The 9785-nt window shown below is 40.6% G+C and overlaps 1 pseudogene; it reads left to right on the top strand.

Annotated features, from left to right (window-relative positions):
- The first annotated feature begins 7681 nt into the window (after positions 1–7681).
- On the top strand, positions 7682–8297 carry LOC102893971 (annotated as a pseudogene).
- Positions 8298–9785: the final 1488 nt, after the last annotated feature.

A 9785-nucleotide genomic window follows, 5' to 3' on the forward strand; every position in this document is an offset into this window, starting at 1 on the left:
TCTGTAAATGATTTCTACACAACAGAACATTAAACCACTACATATGACAATGGGAAATGCACATGGATTTTTTTTCCTCGGGTATAAATGTTTTTCCTCAAAAAGTAAAGTAACATTTTTATAACATTGAACATATTTTTGCAGCTCATACATAGGTGATTTTAATTTTAGAAGGCACATAATACATTTAAGGCAGTACTTAATGTTTTCATATTAATTTCCAAGAAAAGTAACTGTTTCTGCCTATTCATTTAACTGTAGGAATCAAAAGTATTTAATCAGAGAAAACCGAAGAATGATTTGGTTATTTTAGATCTTTGTTAAGCTTTGGGAAAAGAACCATTTCCAATGTAATAGAGAAATTATGGATAATTGGAGCTGTTTTTACCATAATATATGTGGTAAACAATAGATCCCCTGAATAAACAGGTCTTTATAATACTACTATTTAATGAAAGTGAAAAACATTATCTCAACAACAAACATAAATGATTCAACCAAATAAGTATTTGTAGCTTAGCATTAACCAAGTCAAACAAACAAAACTTAAAAATAAACAAATTTTATTTTAAACTACAGCGAAATAAAAACAACACTTATTTAAATTGATGTGAGAAACTTAACTGCCTTACGGGACCAATGCAGTCTTCAGTCTCTTCCTCTTATCTACTGATAATTAGGAAATTAAAAAATCATTTTCCAGTATAGAATTCAATGGATTCCGAAGGAAGACAGTTGCCATTTCAGATCTGCACAGAGTTGTGGCTTTGATTTAGGCTGGAAGTCTATTGAATTAAAACGAGCCTCACGAGTGCTTAAATCTGATTCTTAAAACATTCTGAGATTACTTGAAAGGTCTTAGCTTGAACACTTAAAGTTCTGTGGAAGGATTGTTGATGGATGCTGTGTCACAGCTAACATTTTTTTTAGTAATTGAAGATTTAGAAAACCCTCATACTGAATATCAACGAAGTTAGCAGTAAAATGAGTTTGAGAAAATCATGAGCTGCTACAGCCTGTTTTTCTAACTTTTTAGAAAGGTTATAGGATGACATTATCTATGAATACTGTACAATGGAAGGTATAATCTTACTTCATATTTCAATCAAGCTCAGATGAAGATTATTTTAAATCTAAATGATCTTTTTTAATTAATTTTTTTAATTAAAGAAATAATTTAAAAATTTTCCCCCTGTCTACCTCTCCCTCCCCCCGCCTCTCTGGTAGCCACTAGTCCATTGTCCATGTCCGTGAGTCTCTGTCCTGTTCATTTTTGCTTTTAGGTTTATATCCCACATATATTTGATATCATGTGTAAATGATCTTTTTTCTCTTTTCATTATTCTATTATACGTTTCCCATTGAATTCAAAATATTCATGGAAGGACTTTTGACCTCATTGGTCATGAAATTTTGGATTTGGTGATGGATTTCAGAGAAGTAGCTGACTAGTCCATCTATTCACTTAAATTCGAACAGTGAAAGATTTCATTTATTCTTATTACTGTGTAAAATCTTATATTTTCTATCGCTTTACTAATCCTAGGAGTCTGGGTTACCTTCGCTCTTATCCTTGTTTTTCTTTGAGTACTCTGCATTTTAAAAATGTCTCTTATTTTTCTTCAAAACATAAGGGGAATAAAACACTATTACATTAGTACCAGGATAAGTGACATGTCAGACAAAAATAAGCAAATACTGTGTAACATCCCTTATACGTGGAATCTGAAAAAGCTGAATTGTAGAAACAGAACAGTGGTTGCCAGGGGCTGAGGGGTGGGAATGGCGGGGGGCGGGGGATGTCAGTCAGATGGTACAAGCTTTCAGTTATAAGCTGCATAAATCCTGGGGACCTAACGTACAGCGCGATGACTGGTTAACAATACTGTATTATTACTCCAAAGTTGACAAGAGATTAGATCTTAAATGTTCTCATCACAAAAAAAAAGTAATTTTGTGAGGTGACGGAGGTGTTAGCTAACCCTATCGTAATAATCATTTCACAATATATAGATGTACCAAATCATTGAGTTGTGTACTTAAACATGCACAATGTTATGTCAGTTATATCTGGGTAAAGCTGCTGGCGGGGGTGGGGTGATGACTAGCCTAACGTAGCTCAGTGGTTCTCATTGAGGTCAAGTTCACCGGGCTCCTTCTACGACACTTGGCTATGTCTGGGGATAATTTTGTTACATCTGGGGTAGATCGGTGTTCCTGGTAGTAAGTGTAGAGGCCAAAGCTGCTGCTAAGCACCCTTGTGATGCACAAAGCAAGCCCCCACAACCAAGAATGATCTAGCCCCAAATGTCAATCATGTGGAGATTGAGAAACCCTGGTGCAGCAGAATCCAAGAAGCTCAGACTCCAGCCTCGCCTTGACCACTAACCTCCAAGTCATTGAACACTTTGCTGGGCCTCGGTCTTCTCATTACAAAAGGATAGATCCAATCACACAATCTTTAAAGAATTTTCCAGTACGAAAAGCTTATAAACCTACGACACCGCATGATGGCCTCTTTCCAGTGAGGGAGACGATTTCCTTGATGACTCCACTTTTTTTAATTTATTCGTGTAGCCTTCCAGATGAGCGATTTGTTTTTCAATTTATTTCTCTTTTTCAGTGAATATAGATAAAGCATTTAAAAATCTACTTTATGCAAAGCTATATTATTTTAAATATCTGGTTTTAAAAAGTCCTAAAATCTACCTTGGCCTCCTTAAGCAATTACACACACACACACACACACACACACACACACTTTAAACATGTTATCTGCTTAAAGGGTCGTGCCTGTGTTCAGGCTGTGTGTATTCACATTGCCCACGCAACCCTGGAAGAGGCTAGCCAGATGGATAATTAGATTATCAAGCCACACAATCTTCGCACACTCATTTTAAGCATAGGTAGATGAGTGAGCACCAGACAGTACGTGCCATTTCTCTGGAGAAACTAGTTGCATCATTCCTTCAGAAATCTCACTTGAATAGTCACACGTAGGGATCTTAGGCAGTTCAAGCAAATTTGTGGCCCCTAATTGGCACTGAAACGTAATGATTGCTTTAAGAGCTGTCGTTCTGGTTCTTTCTCTAGGTACCGTGCGTCAAGCGTCATTTTATGCACTGAAGTATGGCTCGGTTTCATACTGGAACTCACATCCACATCACACCCATTTTACAGGGGAGAAATAGGTCGATGACTTGCCCCAAATTACATGGCTAGGAAGTAGTCTGCTCAGCATGGCAACTTCTTTCAAAAGTCATTTTACTGGCATGGGGGAAAAGCTTCCGGCACCCTCTCTTGAACAGAGCTCAGCAAACTTTTTCCGCAGGGACCCAGATGGTATTTTAGGCTTCGTGGGCCATGCGGTGTCTGTCGCAACTGCTCAGCTTTGCTATTATACCACAAAAGCAGCTATAGACAGTACATAAACAAGTAGGTCTGGCTGTGTTCCAGTACAACTTTCCAGAAAAGAAAAAAAGGTAGCAAGCCGCATTTGGCATGCGCTCCATAGTTTGCCCATCCCTGCTCTGGAGCGTTCCCTAAGGTCCCATGACCTTGCTTTGTATCTGCGTTTGCCCTTTTCAACCTTTAGGAGCATAGCTAAGTATAAAAAAATTGTCTTAGGCGCTTGTAGTAAGAACAGACGTGTAACACCGGGAGCCTCAGATGAGCAGTCGTGAGCCACGGGAGCTCCGTCAGCACGGCCCGGCCCTGCTCTCATTTGCACTCTAGCCACACCACTGGCTCCTTCACAGAAGCTGACACACAGGCTCTCCAGAGAGGTTTTCGATGCCCACTGCAGAACAGGCAGCTCACAGTGGCCCACGGCTCTCTGCTCCCTGGCCTAGTAACCGCTTCCCAGGTGAGTGCCCACCCCTCCTACGCAGAGCGTTCTGCTAGTCACGCCGTAGAAACTACATATCCCTTGCTTTTTGGATAGATGAGCTCAAGCAGGGCCGGCTGGAAGAGGAAAAATAGAATTATCCATCCACCGCATGGTTAACGGCACATGCGTTCTTTCCGGATAAAAATCATCTTGGCGGACCAAATGCACTTTTGATCAAAGGCACAGAACGCTTGTACAAGATCTCAGTGTCCCAGATGCCTTGACTACCAACGTAACCACAATGTTTATGGCCTCGGGCAAGTCACTTCTTCCCCACGAGCCTTAGGTTGTTCATCTTTGAGATGGGGATAGTCATCTTAATTATTCCTCAGGGTTCTTCTGAGAAGAAAGGGGAAAATGGATGTGAGATCGCCCGGCACTGCCACGTGCAGAGATGAGGAAAGAAGTGTGTCACAGGGACAGCAGTCCAAAAAGTACTGAAAATCCACTGCTTAAATAAGCACTCAGTGCTTTTTTTTTTCCCCACCCCCAGCGCTTCGAAGCAATTAGTTTTTAATTCTGATTTGAAAAGTAGTCTTTGGTCTTTTGCCTAGTTTACCTATAAGAAGGTACAACATGACTTCAAATATTATTTTAGTAATATGGAATTACTTGGCTCCAACTAGAATCACAGCCTTTTTCTAGGTCTCTCCCCATCCCCTCCCTCACCTCAATTTTTCCACCTTTTTTCTACTCAAGGCAAAGTCCGAGGCAAAGAATGTTCTCTTGTGATGCCCACGCAAGCAGGATGGTCATTTCTGTAGCAGCCATTTCCCTCACTGCCTGTGTAATGAACAGAGGAGAATCCTAGGGCTCAGTCTAGATCCACGCTGCCCAACGTATAGCCACTGGCCACCTGCGACAGTGGAGCTCATGAAATGTCCCTTGTTCATAGATAAGTGAGGGAGGAAGCGGGATATGAAAGGAATTATCCAGAGGAAGTACCCAAATAGACTAGAAATGGGTATTAATTAGAGAAGAGGGCTATTTATAGTTAAGGAAGTGGGTGGTATGCGTGTCATCACTTGCTCCTTTGTACTCGGCTTTTTACCTATTTGTGGCATTAGTGAATGTTGTCTCAGCTCTACGTTATCTAGGTAATGGTGCTGTGTAGATACCGTCCTTTAGCACCGTAGATTATGTACTTACTCTATACTTCATAAGAGCACGGGACAGTGGGAAATCATTTGGTCCTTTCGTTACATGGGAAGTGCAGGATGCCCAGTGGAGAGTTTCATGGCATAGTGATTTTACCACTGAAACGAGACTCTGAGACTGGGTTCGATTGAAGGGGCTGGTTAGGGAACTAGATTCAGGTCGCTTATTTCAGAAAGCCCACTTTGAGCAAGTTATAAATCATTAACGTTGTGTTCGAATGTTAGAGCCTCTGTCTGTCTTCTAGTTACTAGAGTGTAAGACCCTTGAGGAGAAATACAGGAGTTTATTAGTTTCTGAACCTGTACTTGTCTCTCTCCTCTTGTGCCTAGTCCCATGCCTGGCACCAAAAAGGTGCTCGATATGTATTTATTCTACAGTAAAAATAATCAAAGTCCATGCAGTTTACTATTTTACAAGTGAACACAATTTTAAAGGCATTTTTTGGCTGCTTAGAACTATAAATTTTAAATTTAGAGATTTTGCGATACTGATTAATTTATTTCAAAAGAAGCGTGAAGCTAAATGACAAATCTTAACGATGAACTGGTTCTATTTATTTACTTTATTTGTCTGAAACATGATTTTTTCATGTCATCGCCTGGAGAAATTATTAAATTATGGTATGTTCATGATATGGAATACTATGCGGCCATTATATCAGGCAGGTCTGCGTACACTGACGTACTGTATTGCTGAGTGACGAAAGCAGATTCAAATCAGTATGTTTAGTATCTGGCTTTTGTAAAAAAAAAAAATCGAACGTACATGCATTCGAATGTACATGTCTGCATATGTTTTTATGTGCATAGAAAAGCTGTGGCAGAATTCACTTCAAGTTGTTCAAAGTGGGTCATGGAGAGGAATGGAGGAGGGTTGGGCCTCAGTTTTTTTTGTTTGGTTGGTTGTTTGTTTTTATCTAACAGTATATATGATATTTTTGGGTACAAATATGTAATTTCATATTTTTATTAATTAAAGTTTGGGGTGTAAGTTCTTGTGCTTTTAAAGTGAATTAAGTCGATTTCAGCCAGATGACTGTAAACCAGGGAACAGAAACACATTTTTACCTCTTTTATTTCCCAAATAATTTCCTGTGTCTGTAAGCTGATTGGTAGTCAAAGCTATGGATCTCGGATCTTGGATCTTGTATTTATATCTTAGGATTTCAGGTTCGAAGGAAATCTTAAAGGCCACCTACTCAGTCCAAGCTGTCTTCTGATGCTTGAAATTCACTTGCAGTAGGAAATACTAAGTGTATATAGAGCGGGCTGTCAACAATGTAGTTATTTAATTATTCAGAAAGGAGACTTTTTAAAGTCTCACTGTATGGTAGGAACTTTGAGATTTATTCTACCGTTTACAGACCTGCAGAAAACTGTAATAAAAGAAGTCTCTTTTAGATTCAGATGTTTCTGTGATTGACTCCTGCGTTGGTTTCACTTTCTCAGTTCCCATCGTCAAATACAGATTCTTGGAAAGTTCACCTTTAACCCGGAAGAATAGTACAGAGCGATGAATGAGAAGTAGAACCATCAACTGTTTCAAATGAATGGCAGCTCGTAAATGATTCAGTCCAACCTCATTTTGCAGATGGGTGAACTGAGTCTACAGACTCGAGTTGGAGACAGGGCCGGCATCTCTTTAAACTTTTCTCTAGACCTTTTACATGACCATGAATAATATATAACTAGAAAGGATGATCCTTATTTCATATTTCTCTTTCTATTTTAGAGTAAGCTAAACCATGTCTACCCACTCCATTTTAATACAAATGTATTTTACCCAGATCGAATTTTTATATTTTTAAAGTATGTCCCACCTAGTTAAAAGCCTCGCTTCACTGATCACTTACCATGGTAGGCAGAATTCTAAAATTACCCTAGCGACCCTGTCCTTGTGTGATCCCCTCCTCCTTGAGTGTGTTTCAAACCTGTAACTGTCTCATCCCCATGATTAGATTATGTTATATGGCATCCCTGATTTTTAAGAGGGGTCTGATCACACAAGCCCTTTGAAATCAGACTTTTATTTACCTGGTACCAGATAGATGTGAAGGGGGGATTTGGTATACCAGTGACTTGGAGGCGGAGGCAGCCACGTGGACAGTGGACTGTAGAAATGATCTCCAGCTGACAGCCAGCAAGAAAATGGGTACCTCAGAAATTAATTCGGTCAACAGCCAGTGAACTTGGAAGTGAATTTCCCCCATGAACTGCATATAAAAGAGCAGTCAGCTTGACACCTTGATTTTGGCCTTGTGAGACCCCGAGCACAGAACGCAGCTCGACCCACCAGGACTTCGGACCTACAGAACCGTGAGTTGATTCATGGGTGTTATTTTAAGTGCTACATTTGTGAGAATTTATGCAGCAATAAAAAAAATTCCTAGTACATTTAATATGTGATCTGAGACAAGGCATTTATCAAATCTCATGTGCCTCAGTTTCCTTTTGCCTTTCATAATGGAAATCACCTACACAGCTTTGAAAACGTGCTTGCGAAATGAGGCTTAGGGTGCCACCTCTCCGGCTGCAACTCCCTATGGGCCTGCACTTGCCACTGCCCTCCCGCCACTCCTGCTTGCCCCATTGCCACTGAGTCCAAGCCCCCAGCACAGCCACAGCTGCAGGCACTATGGCTCCTGGAGTTACAGTGAATGATGATGCCATCGAAGTTTTTAATGACATGAAAATAAGGAAACCTTCTACGTAAGAAGAGATCCCCCAAAAAAGAAGAAAGCCGTTCTCTTCTGTATAAGCAATGACAAGAGACAGATAAGCGTAGAGGAAGCAAAGCGGATCTTGGTGGTACCGTAGAGGACCGCTGCCCATCTTCTGTGAAGTTGCTCCCTCCAAATGATCGCTGGTATGCTCTGTACAGTGCCACGTACGAAACAAAGCAGTCCAAGAAAGAAGACCCAGTATTTATATTCTGCGCTTCTGGAAGTGCGCCTTTAAAAAGCAAGATTATTCATGCCAGCTCTAAAGATGTCAGTAACAAGAAATTTACAGGTATTCAACGTGAGTGGCGAGTAAATGGCTGGGACGACGTTAAGGACCGTTCGACACTAGGAGAGAATTTGGGAGGAAACGTAGTAGTTCCACGTGGAGGAAAGCCCTTATACAATGGCAATCAAGTTGCTGTCTGGATCTTTAGGATCTTCCATTTCGCCAGCTCGGTCCACTATAATAATATTAGGTTTTGGTTTTGGTTTTTTTCCTTTTCCTACTGGGTCCTTCCAACAAAATGAATGAAGGAAATGTGATTCATGTAAGCAGCGGCCTACCAGTGATTGACATTAGACCGTTTGGTCCTGTTACTTTGATGTGAACCCAAGGAATGCCTTCCCATCATGCTTTAGCCACAGTAACTGCTAATACGCCTCCCTTGCAGCGAGCACTACAATGAATGTGATTGCCAACGCGAACAGCTTAGAAGACTGCAAAGGGTAAGCTGATTAACGCCTCGAAAGTATTATCCACTGGTCAGATGGTAAACGTCAGTATTATTTACACTTGGACTTGACTGCAGGTCTGTGAGGCTCCAGCATTCATACACCTCACCTGCCTCGGCAAGCCTATCTTTGCGATATGGCAGCACGGATATATACACTATGCATTGAAAGCACTTCTATGGTAACGAATTTAGCTCCCCACCCCCCGAAAAGAATGACAATTAAGTTGTGCTAGCTGCGTCATTGACTTATCCTAGTTAGCCTCGTATCTCAAAAGAAAGAGCTAAATAGCTGTTGCCAATGCTGTTTTGTTTTCCATCGAGTGAACAGGTGTAGGACTTCCGTGCGTACCAAGTAAGTCTCGCAGCAGTAAAGATGTTCTGAATATCAGCCATGATGGCAACCTCTATATAAAAGAGCCTCAAATGGAGTGTTTTGGAAACGAAACTCCCCCTCCCGCAGAAATGGCCATGTTGCGATAAAAATCGTGGCATTAAAAAAAAAAAGAAGAAATGTAGCTTCCGCAGTAATAGGAGACATGTATTATTAATTTGGGCGTTATTGCTAATAACATTGTGATTCTTCCTGGCCCATAAAAATCATTTTCACACAAAAGCGAAAAAATATAAAAGAATATGACTTTGCCTTAGGTAGGTAGACCTTCCTATAATGTGATCTACTGTAGCAGAGGGAACACAGAGTCTGGAAAACTGACCATTCACATCACATACTTATTGAGAACTAACTCTGTGCCTAGCACCGTTGTAAGTTCTCTAGATCATACAAAGGGAAAGGGAATCAGACATGGCCTCTTCCTTCAAGTAACACATAATGTAGAAGAAAGAAGATACGGGTCACACTAGCCATACTCCAAGATGGGAAGTGCTCAATGCCTTGAGATGAACAAATAATGTTTTGTAAGAGTTCAGAGGAGGTTGCCTGTGAACTGGGCCTTCCTTGAAAGGATAGTTAGGATTTGAATAGCAGGAGACATAAAAGCAACAGCATTCCAGCTAGAGGAAAGAGCGCAAAGACAAGCAAGTGGTTCCATATAATTGAAACGTAGGATGCATAACTGTAACAAGAACTCAGTTTGAAAGAATAAATTGGGACCGTTTCATAAAAGACCTTATTTCTAGGTTAAGGTGTTTGGACATTGTCATGTGTTTTTGAACAGAAGAATAAACTGATCGGATGTGTGATTTCGAAAGAAAATTCTGGCAGCGATGTGGATAAGGCTTGGTGTTGAAGTTTGAAGGCTGATGACACAGGGAATGGACACAG

The sequence above is a fragment of the Pteropus alecto genome, unplaced genomic scaffold (assembly GCF_000325575.1).
Source record: "Pteropus alecto unplaced genomic scaffold, ASM32557v1 scaffold312, whole genome shotgun sequence".
Taxonomy (NCBI): domain Eukaryota; kingdom Metazoa; phylum Chordata; class Mammalia; order Chiroptera; family Pteropodidae; genus Pteropus; species Pteropus alecto.